Raw genomic sequence first — 15,000 nt, 5'->3', positions numbered from 1 at the left:
CAGTTTCTCAATTTTTGTATTATTTTCTGTTTAGTCTTTTCCCACATATCCTTAGCTGCCACCACAGAGTCATTTCTAATCCATACTCCTAAATACTTTATTTTATCATGTCCCCATAAATATGGATATTGTTGGACCAATTTGTGTGTGGGTACATAATTTACTGCTACGGCCTTTGTTTTAGCTTCATTAATTTTTATATCCCGAGAAAATTTGAAACTGTCTCAAAATGTTCCACAACATTGCAATGTCACTTTCTGGTTTTGTCATGTATAAAATATCATCTGCAAATACAGCTAGCTTTTCCTGACTACCATACCAATTATATCCTTGAATTTATGAGTCCCTTATTTTCTTTGGTAGTGGTTCTAAATATAATGCAAACAACAAAGGGGAAAGCAGACAAACCTACCTGGTTCCTCTACTCAAGCAGAAATTATCTGAGAGGACCCCACCCACTTTAATTCATGCCTCCAACCCCTTATATATTCTTCTAATGAAACATATAATTGTACCAGGGAAAGCAAATGCTTCCCTTGCCCTGCTCATGAAGTCCCAGTCTACTCTGTCAAATGCTTTGCCTGCATCAAGACCTGCATCAAGACCCACCAATAAAAGTGATACTTTCTTGCATTCTGCTTCCCTCAGGATCATCAATGTTCTGTTAATATTGTCAAATGTCTGCCTCCTCTCCATGAAACCACACATCCATATCTATCAATTTTGGTTTCATTGTTGCCATTCTTTTAGCCATTATAGACATAAACACTTTATAGTCATGGTTTAGTATTGAAATGGGCCTGTATGAAACTGGATCCAATGGCTTTTACCCTCTTTAGGTATTACTGTATCACCACCTTCTTCCAGGACGCTGGAACTTCTCCTCCTCTTAAAATACTGTTAAACAAAACCTTCCAGATCTTTATCAGTTTTTTCCTCTCCTAACTCCCAAACTTCCACAGGAATACCATCTATTCCTGGGGACTTTCCTGTAGATTGGTTATACATAGCCATTTTTATCTCATCCCTTCCTATCCTAACTGTTAGTAATTGACCCTCATCTACCTCTAACTTTGGTATGCTGAATTCTTCCATAAACATTTTCATTTGTACCTTTTCTTGATTTCCATATTTCTCTACTTTATATAAATTTTCATAACATTTCCAAAATATTTCTAATAGTTCTACAGGGTCTCTTGTTATCTTCCTTGTTATAGGCTCCCTAAGCTTGGTGACTGCCCTTTCTACTTTTTGTTGCCTGAGTTGCTGTGCTAGAAGTTTTTTTTGTTTTAGAATTATTATCAAAAAACAGTTGTTTAATAGCAATCTTTTTAAACTCATGCATATTAATGAGGTAATCCCTTATTTTCTGTTTAGCATTCTGCAGTTGTTCCTTTTCTTGTTCTGAGACATTCCTTCTATTTTGCAATACTTTAACATTTGTCAATCGCTCTAAATAATTCTTGTTACTGTTTAGCCATATCTCCCTTTCTTTTATTTCCAACCTAGTTATAAATAAGTAACTAAAGTTTAATATAAATCTGTAACTAAAGATTGACATGCTAAATTAATAAAGTCATAACTGGTGATGGCAGTTAGAAAAGTATTTAGAAACTGCTATCAAATAAGATGTGGACTCCAAAAATATTGCCAGTTATGATGATCTTATCACTTAAAAAATAACTTCTAATTGGATAACATTTATTTTACTTTTGAGGAATGACTCCCATTAAGGTGGTTTTATTGTTTAAAATATAGATCTATAAAACTACTTTTTTTACCTTTCCCAAATTTTATATAAATTTAGTTAATAAAATGTTATTAACCTATTTATGATGTTCTACTATATCAGTAACATACAGTTACCTTGAAAAAAACATGCAAGTCTATGGGATAAAAGGGAGAACTACTTTCCAAAAATTGATTGGGATATGCTGGCGTCAACCTATAAAGTTATTCTTCACTCATTAGATTCGTTCATGTGAAGCCTTCTCAAAAGATAGACACTTAATGTTATGCAATAACTTTAAATTCCCCTATCCTTGAATATCCAAAGTAAATGATCTTGATTATTATCTATTTTATAAATGACAGATTTTTTAGTGGCTCTGAGTACCAATTTTCCCTGATCTCTAAGTACCTTCTCCTTTCCATCCTAGTTTTCTGTCTATTACTGTTATGCATTTTCTTGACTTAGCTCTCTATCTTTTCACACCTTTCCATTCTTATCTTACCTTATTTACTTATTGCTTTATTGTACTGTAACTATTCTTACTGTCAACTGCTTTCACTAATTTCTCAGTATATTCCTCCCTTAATATGCCTATATTTTGTTTATTTGTGTCTTTCGGCTTTTCCCTGTTAGGGGTCGCCACAGCGGAACTCCGGTCCGCTAATGATTGGTAGTGGATTTTTACGTACCGGGTTACCAGCCCTGATGCACAACCTTCAATGAAGGCACGCCCCATTCACGTATGCCTCCACACAGACGACGCTCTAGCTGAGAATTGAACGGGACAATGTCTTGCTATGAGGCGACAACGCTACCGCAACACCAATTTACTCATTTAACTCCATCAGCTTCATCTCACTAAGTAAGTCCTATCATTTCACCTAATCATGGCCAGAATTAGTGAATTGCTAACAGAGATAAACATTTGGAAATGCAGTATATTTATCATGCTACCGAAACTTAATGCACGTTTTTAAGTTGAGTGCATGTTTGCATTTTTTCTTTTCTTTTTTGTCATTGTTCTAAACAATGTAAAGATTCCTAATGTTGCACTGTACTCTTCAAAACAATTGCTGTTGTTCTAGTTAATGTGTGTAAATATAATACTGTTTTTACAGCTGCTATTTTTATTTGTCTACCAGAGATGAACATGAAAAAGGAAAATATGAATCAATGTTCTACCTCTGTTAACAATTGAAAATGACAATGTAATAATAAAATAATAGATGTTCTTCATGTTTTACTGTTGCAGTCATCACTTGTGGGTTATCTCTTTTGGGTAGCCCTTGGCTGACCTGAATACCAGAGTAATAATAATAAAATAATAGTTTTCAGTATTCCATTTATTCTCCTACAGAATGAAAATGCATTAATACAATTTCCAAAGTTTCAAAAAATTGTATGTATATATATATATATATATATATATATATATATATATATATATATATATATATATATATAAATAACATTTCTTTGAAACACTGAATATTACTTTCCTTTATTTTAATATTACATATAGTTTTACCCTTACTGCCAGTTATAAGCAGACAAAATGGCTCCAAGTAGGCTTGATATTTTATGAGTTTTTAAAATGAAATCCAATTTAATGAATCTTCAACATATTCTATTTAAAGTTAATTTGGATAAAGAAAACTGTTGAGGTGTTTATCATGTGAGAAACTAACAAATTTATAGATCACCTGGTACTCCATCATCAGAGAAAAATAATTATGCCAAACATATGTTATTTATATATTTGATATGAAAAATAATAACACTAGCAAATCTCATATTTTGACACTTTGTAGAATTATTTTAGAAGATAAAGCCATTATGCCTGATACCTATTAGAATTTTATGATCAGTTCTTTTTTTCAGATGTAAATCAAATTCAGAAACAGGATATATTGAAATATCTACTATTGCAACATTTTCCTTTATTTGGAAGATTCACAGAAATGTCTACACATACATTCATTACTCAATATATAATATTGTAATAATAATAATAATAATAATAATAATAATAATAATAATAATATAAGCTGATGAGAAAACCAATTAAATGTAAATTGAGAAAATATATTTTCTCTTGTAAAAGGATAATGAAATTCTGGTAAGATTTTCAAGGTTTTGCTCAGGGTCTTTAGTCTGGCAAAGTCTGTGTTATCCAAACCCTTGGTTTTATTTAATGCGTACATGCCGAGTAGTATAGACACTTCTCAAATGCCTCCTTTGCAGTGTTTCTTAAGCTAAAATAAGAAAAATAATTAAAAAAAATTGTCTTAAAATATGCAAAACTTTTGAATAATACAGTATCAATATCAATATCATAATGATTTTGCTCCCATTCTGTTGTTTAACATACCTTTACATCTCAGATAAAATCAATAAGTAATAGCATGGTCATTAAAAGTTTCTCTTACAGACAGTTTCAGGGTTTTGAATACTTTTTTTGCATATAATTATTTATTAGTCTTTTTTTTACTTTATTATCGTTGTAAATATTTTTAATAATATTATTATTGGTCTTTGAAATAATACAGGTTGATATGAATTTATAAGATGATAGTTTTGTTGCTGTCATAATTTGTTATACTCCATATAAATTTCAGTAACAGTCATTTAACTATAAAGAGTGAATGCATTAATTCTTTGTGTGTGAGTGTGTGTGTGTGTGTGTGTGTGTGTGTGTGTGTGTGTGTGTGTGTGTGTGTGTGTGTGTGCGTGTGTGTGATATATGTCTTCCTGCTGCTGAATAAATCCTGAAGCTCACAGAAATCACATTGGCCTCATTTCTCAATAAATAGTGCTGCAGATAATACATTAAATTGTTAGTGTTGATAGTGTTTAGACTATAAAAATGGGAATGTTGTACTGTTAAGGTTCAACCATAATAAAATAAACTTCGGTCATTGGCAGATTAAAATATAAGCAATAACACACATGTGTGGGAGACAGTGCTCAGAAAATAATGTCTCCCTGAACAAAAGAATTAATGATCTTTTATAGGAAAACTTTAACAAAGTAGTAAACTTTATCAGTCATACCACTGCTAGCATCCAACAGAAAAATGCTTACTAATACAGTTCATAATACAGTTCATTCTTCGGACCATTGCTAAATATCTAATAGAAATATATCAAGTTTATTAAAAATAGATCTGCAATTTCTTATCAACATTTTTAGCTTAGCGTGGAATAAGCTTCTGTTTACCATGTAATTTAGAAAGAATGCTACCTCAAACGTAGGAAATGAAACTTCACATTCTGTACATTTTCATGTTGTTACAGTCTGTTACTTTAATTCTGTGGTTAATACAGTCTAAGAAATGACACAAGACACCAAGGCTTAAACATTTTTATTAAACTAAAGAGAACATTTTACTAATCAATTATCAAATCAGCTGAGTGACAAAGTATTCTATTAGAAGAAATCATGTACTCACAAGCATATGCATCAATAAAATCATCTTTGCCACTGATAGGGGGGGACTCCAGTCCTATTCAGTGCAGCTATCTGTTCAGTCAAGACAAAGCTGACACTGGCAAAATGGCTGTATGCTGAGTTCAGGCTAATGCTTCTTCAATCAAATCTGGATGATGAGTCCCATTATATTTCTAGCCTTTGAGCATTTTATAGCCTTGAATGTACAACAGAGTCAAAAAGTTCAATTGATGAAGTATAGATCATGAGTTTATCATGAGTTGCTGGAATATTTTTGAATATTACAAATAATTTCCTAAGTTGAAAATAAGACTTGTAATGTCTGATTTCATTCTGATGTTTCCACATATTACTTCCCCTTTCCAAAAAACAGTTCCCCCACAAACTTGTGATAGTTCCTCATTGAAATCTCCCATATTCTGGTAAACATCTTTTAAGCTGGTAAACAACTCTATACATCAAGAAAAGTTCAACTATAACAGTATTCAGTTTCTATTATTTATATATCAACAGTGTGTTTGTTAATCAATAATCAAATCAATATGAAGATACAAAGTAGTAAGGAGCTTGAGGTATAAAATATTTGTGTAGGCTGTGTGGATCCATTACAGACCACCCCTTGCATTGAGCAACATATGCTGTGTATCCCTTATAAGAGTCAGAACTGACAACATAAATCTATATCTTCTCATAACTTTACAATAAATCTAGCATGTTATCATGAAAAATAACACCCAATGAACCTGCTTTCCATTTTTAATAAACTAGCTAAAACATACCCACCCCTAGCAAGAAAAGGTGTAGCCAACACACTAAATTCGAAACTAACATCAGAACCCCTGGTGCATTAATAATGTGTTCAGCTACTGGGCTATCCAAATTCCTATTTCTAATATATCCCAGATGCTCAAGAATTCTAACTTTTACCATACGTTTTGTCTGTCCAACATACCACCTCACAGGAGTACACCTACACCCTACAATATAAACCACCAAAATACGTTGAAATAGATCAGGCAGAATTTTATTTATTTTATTTATTTATTTAACATTTGTTAACCGGGAAAGTCCCACTTGGAACAAAGCCAATTTTCAGTGGCGGCCCGGGGAGAAATGCTCCAGATGCATGTCTTTGTAATGTGGAAGGAAACCGGAGCACCCAGAGGAAACCCACGTGTATGCAGGGAGGACATGCAGACTCCACACAGAAGGCACCCCAGCCAAGAATCGAACAGGAGAACCTCTTGCTGTGAGGCAAAAATGCTACCGCTGCACCACTGCACCATCCATGGAAGTGTCCATCACTGCTCTGAGATTCTCTAAAGTAGGATTTTGCAACTGAACATGCCTTTTTAAGATTCTTGCATATTTTGCTGGATTCGTTCTGATTGATGGAAGAAAGTCTAAAATAGTTTGGAAATCAACCATAGACCAAGGGTGGACCACATTTATAGTGGAAGGCGCTGCTTCATTTCTGCCATGTGCTGGGTTCAGGACTTGTCGCAGAGGATGTAGGTGAGCAGTTGGAGTAGCTACACTATCTTCCTCTTCCTTCAAGGAGGAATGAGACTAATCTTTACCTGAATTAAATTTAGCAGGACCAGAATAACCATCCCCATCTATAATTATCGGGAATTGAATGACAAACTTATGTGAACATAACTTCTATCATCAAGGAAGAGAAGATAATACCCCTTTTGTACATTGTCTCAGAAAGCTCATAAACATTAGAGGTATTTTAGACCAGATATGGTCTGAAACAAAAGAAGAGGAAGACGTTTCAGATTGGGTAGAGGAAGGAGATGATTGAGGAGGTTGAGTTATTTGACTAGTGGAGGTGGATAATTCAGCAGGTTGCCTTCTCTGAGAAGATGGTGGAGTAATAATCTCTGAGGTTGCAGAAGAGGTGGCAGAATTATGCTAGTCAGGAGGAGATGGTGGTGCATTATAAGGTGGTGGTGGGCAAAACTAATCAGTCATCATTAGAGGACTCACTGTGACTAAGCTGTAATTTCTGTAGTTCCCTAATGGGATAGAGCCTATAACCACCATGTCCCTGACAATCAGAATATTGTAGATTAACCATTTTATTAGTCACTTCTAGCTATATTTTAAGTTTAGCTGCTTTATGTTTCAAACTATGAACTATAGAATCTTTTTTGTCTATCTTTAGATTCTATCTGCCATGCATTAAAGGCTGACCAGCAGCTGGCAGGGACTTTATTAGCTTTTTCTCTGTCTTTTTTGTAGGTTTAATAAAATATTTTTATCAAAAGTACTTGCAGGTGGAAAAGTAAATTTACCATCATTTTTAGTGAGTTTATGCCATTTATCCAAGTAAAGACAACTATCTTTGTTGCAATTATGAAACATATGTCTTGCAGGAGTACCATACTCTGGTTCTTTTAAAGTTCTTTTAAATGCTGATGAAGGGTTGAGAGCCCGAAAGCTTCATTAAAAGTTTAGCATTCTTTGGTGATTACCGTGTGTTTTTCAACTTTATGAACTGTTCTGTTAACGACTTTTTCGCCTCTTTTAAAGTACCCACATTTGCTCCCATTGTAAAGAAGCAATGTTAATATAAAAAATAAAAGATATCCCACTCACATACTAACACACATGCATACAAAAGCTACATTTACTTGTAGAAACCTGAAAGTCTGCCAAGACTGAAAGTTCCAAAGAGAGCTGCAGTTGTGAAGTGACACTACAGAAAGTACACTAAACAGAAAACTGTCAAAGGGCCCAATAAAGTGATCTAACAGGCAGCTGGAAAAAATCCAAGTCTTTAAGGTGCCATCTGTTAAGGTTCAACCATAATAAAATAAACTTCAGTCATTGGCAGATTAAAATATAATTTATTAAAAGAAATAACACATGTGTGGGAGACAGTACCTAGGAAGTCATGTCTCCCTGAACAAAAGAATTCATATTGTTTTATAGGAAAACTTTAATAGTTATACCACTGCTGCCATCCAATAGAAAAATGTCAATACAGTTCATAATATAGTTTATTCTTCAGAACATTACTAAATATCTAATAAAAATATGTCAAGTTTAGTAAAAATAGTTCTGCAATTTCTTAGCTACATTTTTAGCTTAGTATGGAATACGTTGCTTTTTACCATGTGATTTAGTAATAATGCTGCCTCAGGCTTAGGAAATTGGTTTTATTTTTATTTTGTTATTTTATATTTGTTTACTGGGGAAGTCCGACTGGGCAGGTTGTCCGTTTCCAGTGGAGACCTGGGGAGAAAAGCTCCATTAAGAGAAAAACAGAATATAATACGAAAATGCAACATGCAAAATACAAAATGTACAAAAATAACACTGCCACAAAATATATAAGACAGTACATCAACACAGAGTTGGAGGCCTAAAAGTACAACATGTGATGATCAAAAAGTAGAAAGTGAGAGAAAACATTACATAAAATATGTTGTATACACTGATGCAAAAAGGGGGAAGAGGAAACTTGATTTTTTTAAAAAATATGATCAATGGATAGTATAATGAGATCTTCAAATACAGTTTGATTCCTATTGTAGCTGTAAACAATTCTGTTGTACACAGTGGATGATTAGTAAGTGAAACAAGACGTTGTTGACAAGTCTGCTAACTTTTGTTATTTTGTGAGTTCCATGTATAATAGTATGTTGACATTATTCTGTAAGTTGGGGTATTGTCTATAAGCCTACTGTACAAGAGAGATGGAAGTAATAATGAGGGTATTGGGGAGCATATAGTAAAGGAAGTGTTCCATCTATATCTTTGTATGTGGTGTAGTATTGCTAATTATAATATGATCAGGCTTCCTAAGGGAAAATAAATGCTGTTTTTGTGGGGTGTAGGTGATATCTTTATATGGCTAGCATCTTAGGTTTACTTATTTATAGTGGATATTCATAGATTCATAGGTTCATACTAGGCTATTTGCCCTAGGGCATTTATAAACCTAGTCAGAGTGTGTTTGGCTTTCGCCACCCATTTTAAATTAATTTTGCTATGCCCTTTTTCGAGGTTAGTATACTGTGCCTCTGTCTAACAGTGACACAGAAGTGATACCCGGGGTAAACCTACGATCTCCCATCCACTCATCAAGATTCCTCTTGAAGAGGGTCAAAGAGGGACTCTGCCTAACCTGGACTGGGATTTTATTCCAAAATGAAGGGAGCCTCTGGGTTATGAATCTGTCCCTCCAGCATGTCCTATTTATTTCAGTGCTGAAGTTCAAGTCTCTCAAGCACATAGCTCGATGGGATTTGGATTTTCTGAGGTGCAGCATGTCCATTAATTCCGGGTTGGACATGGCTTTATATGACAGGCACAGATCGCCTCTGAGCAGGCGGTATGCCACTGAGTAGAGCTGGAGTTTCTTTAGCCGGGCAGCATATGGCATCTGTTTGAGCCCTTTGATCCACTTGGTGAGGGACTTTTGGGGTCTTTCCAGTTGCTGCAGGTGTCTGGTAAGGTACATCCCAAAAGGGGCATTGTACTCAATTATGGGCCTGATGAGGGATGAGTAAAGAGGCACGATGACCTCCCCTGATCTAGATGTGAATCCCTTCATGATTAGGTGGGCTATATAAAATGTTTTTCTAACCACTTTGGCCATGTGGTTGTCAAATGAGAGATTGCTATTAACTTTGGTCCCCAGGTCCCTAATTACTTCTTCCGTACTTAATGGATTACCACCTATGTGGTAATTTGTGGGCACTTTGTTTTTGCCAAAGGGGATGACTATACACTTTTTGACATTTAGCTTGAGGCCATGGCTCTGGCACCAGTTGTCTGTTTCTATTAGGCTCTTTTGGAGGATGCTTGTGTTGGCTGGAGAGTCAATTATGGCGCCCAGTTTGCAGTCATCTGCGAACTTGGTCAGCCACAGTCCTTCCGTGTTGGCCTGTACCTCCGAGAAATATATACCGAACAAGAGAGGTCCCAGGACTGAGCCTTGTGGGACGCCACTTGTAACTGGTTTGGAGTCTGACATGGCTCCAGCAATTCTAACCATGTGGGTTCTGTCTTTGAGCCAGTTTGCAACCCATCTAGTGACATAGGGGTTTATATTTAAGCTGGTGAGCTTATCTATAATGCCCAAGTGGGGTATTGTATCAAAGGCTTTTGCGAGGTCCAGGTAGGCTGTGTGGACCACCTTCCCTCGTCAATGGCCTTGGTGACTGTTTCAAAGAAATCGACCAGGTTTAAGAGGCAGGATCTGCCCTTAACAAAGCCAAACTGGGTAGGATCCAGTGTCTGTAGGTCCCCAATATCTTTATTTATGAGGTCCATGATGATCCTTTCCATAGCTTTGCAGACCAAGCTAGTCAGGCTTATGGGGCGATAGTGTCCAGGATCTGTTGAGGCACCACCTTTGTGGAGAGGGACCACTGTTGCTGTACGCCACTCTTTGGGTACATATCCTGTAGTAAGGCTGAGATTGAACAGTAGTTTTATGTTTGGGTTTAGCTCTTCTTGGAGTTCATGTAGGACGCAGCCTGGGACACCGTCTGGCCCCATTGATGCTGTAATTTTGCTTTGGAGAGGGCGGCTCTTACCTGAGCATCTGAGATGTCAAGGGGGCAGCACACTGCTGGGATAGATATTTACCCTTTTGGTGGGGAGGGGTGGGGGAGAAGTTTGCGCTGAACCTGTCAGCTAGGATGTTGGCAATGTCTGTGGGTTTGGTGTATTTTTTGTCATTTTGGACTAATTCTGAGCATATCTGGGAATTCCCACCCAGGTTCCTGACATAACTAAAGAAAGCCTTGTGATTATCCTTAGTGTCCTGTGCAATTTTTCTCTCTAAGCTGGCCTTAGACGATTTTATGATTGCCCATAGTTTTTTGCTAATACTGATCATAGATGCCTTCCCTTTTTGGGATTTTGCTCTATCATGTAGTAGCTCCCTCCTTCTATTGTATAGTTTGTTTATGGCTGGGGTCTACCAGACAGGACGTCTGCCTTTGGAGGATTGGGTCTTGGTTTTATTTTGGATTGCATGATCCATGCATTCCTGAAGGTGTTCATAGAATGCATTTATAAAGGATTCTGCAGTCTGGGCCATATTTTCCACAGGCCCGGGGGCTTTGAAGGATTCCACCTCAGTTTTGAGGAGTGTGACATTTGCTTTAGAGAAGTTTTTCACTGTGGTTTTCTGGGCAGGGGGTGGTGTCGGGATGTGAATATCCAGTGAGATTAGTTTATGGTCTGATCTTACCAGTGAGGGATACACTTCTGGTCTGGAGCATAGAGTCCCCATGTTGGTGATGATCAGGTCCAGTATGTTTTCCCCTCTTGTGGGAGTGGTAACAAGTTGTTCCATAGCATTTGAGTTTATAAATTCTAGGAACCTTTGGGCTAGGGTGTTGGAGCTAGAGTAATGCTCCCATTCTATGTTTGGGTAGTTGAAGTCGCCCAATATAATGGTGTTTGGAGAGACCTTCATATTTTCCAGTGTTCTAAGGAAGGCCGAGTGAGGTTCCTGGGTTTGGGAGGGTGGTCTGTAGCAGGCTATAAACTGGAAGGCAGTTTTACCCACTGTTAGTTGCACATGGATAGTCTCTGATGCTTCGTGCTGTGCCACCAACCTGGAGGTGTGGGTATCTTTGACGAATATTGATATTCCTCCTCCTTTTGTGGTTCGATCAAGTTTTGGGGCCAAAAAGCATGGTATGAGGTATAACCTGGTAGTGCTGGGGTGCTCTATTGTGTTATAAAAGAAATGAAACATTCTATACTTTTCCATGTTTCTGCTTATGCTGTTGCAAACACATACACTTGCCTTCTAGAACACGTGCAATTTCATTTTACCTCTTTGCAGTTCTAATTGAACAATTAACTGGAGCAGTGAGTAGATAATACAGTGTGGCTACAGTGTGTAACCCCCTAACTGGGAGTGGTAAAGGAATGTGGGTGGGGCTTAATATGCCAGAAGTTTTCTGTATATAGGCTTCTGATATCTAACCTTTGCTCTTACTGAAGTAAGTCTCTGTGCCACTGTTTGTCTTCTTTGCAAAAAAAAAAAAAAAACAGGAGTAGTGACTTTGTGTCACATAATTGGTTTATACAGTGCATTGTCATGTTTTCTGTCTTGATATGGGGACATTGTCTGCCACAATTTCTGATGAGGTTTTGAGAATTGTAAGTGCTGTTGTGAGTCCAGAAATATCACTAAGAAATATCTGTACAATACAAGACCATGTCTGTTTGACTCCACCATTTGAAGCCACCTATCACGGGACAGAAGATTCTTTGTCAGTGCTTTTTGTAGAGAACCCCTGCTGTGAGTATACCTTGCCTAAGCAAGAAACATGGGACAGGGGACATTTGTTTTATTGAATTTATGTACTTTATTGGCTGCTTATAGTGGTCTGATCTAACTTGCAGATACAGATGTCCAGAACTAGCAGCAGGAACAATGATGATATGCTTCCACTTCTTCTTAACGCAAGTTTTTATTATATAAAATAGACTTACAGCATTTTCGCTACTGTAAACCTCAGTAGCTTCATCAGAGTATCACACAGTATGGCGCCAAAATTCAAGGTTTAAATACAAGTGAAGTGATGTCACTACAAAAGAACGTCACTTCCGTCATAACTCAGATAATAAAAATAAAGATAATTAAAAATGAAAACATTTTAAAAAGTAAAAATTTGGATACTTATCAACAATAAGTTAGTAATGAAAGCTAAACCAAACTTCAAATAAGCAAAAATTGCTCAAAACCACTTCATTTTCATTAAAAATTGTTGTTTTAGCCAACTAGAAATTGAGCTGTTAATCCCAGACTAACAAAAAATCATGTTGCATATACAGCCAATGAAACAATTTTGCAAAAATGTAAAAAATATTAAATTGCTATAAATCTGAAAAATATAGATAATTCGGTGTCGTTGGTTTATAACTGATTCAACAGTTTTTAACTTGCAGATACAGCTGTACTGGTATGATGTATATATAATTTCCTTTCTCCTGCTACCTTTTTTAGTCAGCGTCAAATTAGTGCACAGTTCAAGCTAAGATCCACAGATGACAATAAGGTGAAGGAGGTACTCTCTCTATAAAAAGCAAACTGCTTCGAGGAATTCAACTGTGTGCTGTCACATAGGTAATGGGATTCAAATGCACCTCCTGCATTTCACAAAAAAAACTTGTTTGTAACTCTTTCTACTCTATATGGCCCACTGAGCAAGGAGGTAGCCTGTCCATCTTCTTAAGCCAGTTTTAGAAAATTATGGTTATAGAAACAATTTTTGGGCATGAACTCCTCCATACCTAACTTACAATACAGTAGTTCAGTAGTGTGTTATTGATCTCCCCAAATTACCTTGGGAATATAACCATTTCCTTGATAAACTTAGAATGCTCTCTATTTTGGAAAATATTTTTCTATTTGGCAACCTAAAGTAGCCGTTCATTGACTAGGAAAACTATGCTTCAGCTATTATTCAGGTGCAAAAAGTGCAGATGATAAGATCAGAAACATAACGGTTATTATCTTGACAGATGTCCTGTCAGCTGTGCTGAACTAAATGTTTTCACTTTGGTCACATTGCTGTGATATTCCTCATATACAGTAAACTAAACGTAATAAAATTATAGCATCTTTAAGAATGTTTCATATAGCAACTGTGGTGCTCTGGGCAATCAACTTGTGTCAGTGAATTGGGACTATATATTAGGCTTTCACTAACATATCAACAAAATTTACATCCCTCTTTTACACTTTAAGCACATGCATGAATAAATTCATCCCTGTAAGGCATAGATATAGACTAACAAAAATGGTGAATTTCAAAATCAACAAATTATTAAACCAAAAGAAAAGTATATACAAAGCTTTTAAACTTTATCTAGTCCAATACAACAAGGCAAAACTCAGCTCAAGTCCAACAAGAACATACTAAAGTGATCAAAAGATGAAAACATTACCTGAGGCAAAATTTGCTATCATGACAGGTGGCAATAATAAGGTCTTTATAACCACATCTGGAAAATAAAATGAGGGAACGAAACTGTAGTTTGGTAGAAAAAACACATTAACATACAAATTTAGATCACATTTCAGACCACAAAGAGTTGCCACCTTCACTCTTCTTCCCTGAAACTATGTTCTACCCAAAATATATCCAAAATAGACACATCTACTTTCTGTAATATCAGAAACACTGGTTCCACAAAACCAGATGAGATATCAGGAAGCCCAACTTTTGCAAACAGAAATAGCCTTGTAAACCCCATTGAAACACTTTATTAATAATGCATTAAAATAGGCTATGTCAATGGTATCTGGAAACAGGGTTGTGGTCTACAAAGGAGGCCCTTTCTCAGACTTTAATAATTTCAGACTGATCAGCCTTGCAAGCATTTTCTGCAAGATGATGGAAAAAATCATCATGGATGCCATTCAGGGAGGCATAGAAGTCCTCGTTCTTCATGATCTAATCCAGTATGGCTTTGTTAAAGGTAGATCTTGTATGCTTAATCTCATATTTTGTTTAGTAGTGTAACCATCACATTGAATGATGGTTTATATGTCTGTGCAACATACCTCAATCTAATCAAGGTGTCCAACATATACCTGACGGTAGAATTATACATATACTCAAGGATTGTAAAGTAAATGAAGCTGTAATAACTTACAGCAAAAATTGACTAAATAGTCATGTACAATAAGAAAGATCAGACGACTGTTCATTATCCCCTGTCACCAGTGGAGTAGCTGAATACTCTGTCCTGGAGCCACTCCTTTTTAGTATCTTTTTTCAGATGATAAAACCAGTTGCAATATCTGGCTCACTCTCTCTCTCTCT

Source organism: Protopterus annectens, chromosome 2.part1 (genome assembly GCF_019279795.1).
Source record: "Protopterus annectens isolate FY-2018-M chromosome 2.part1, PAN1.0, whole genome shotgun sequence".
Lineage (NCBI taxonomy): Eukaryota > Metazoa > Chordata > Ceratodontiformes > Protopteridae > Protopterus > Protopterus annectens.
The sequence above is the reverse complement of the archived record's forward strand: the minus strand, read 5'-3'. Positions refer to the sequence as shown.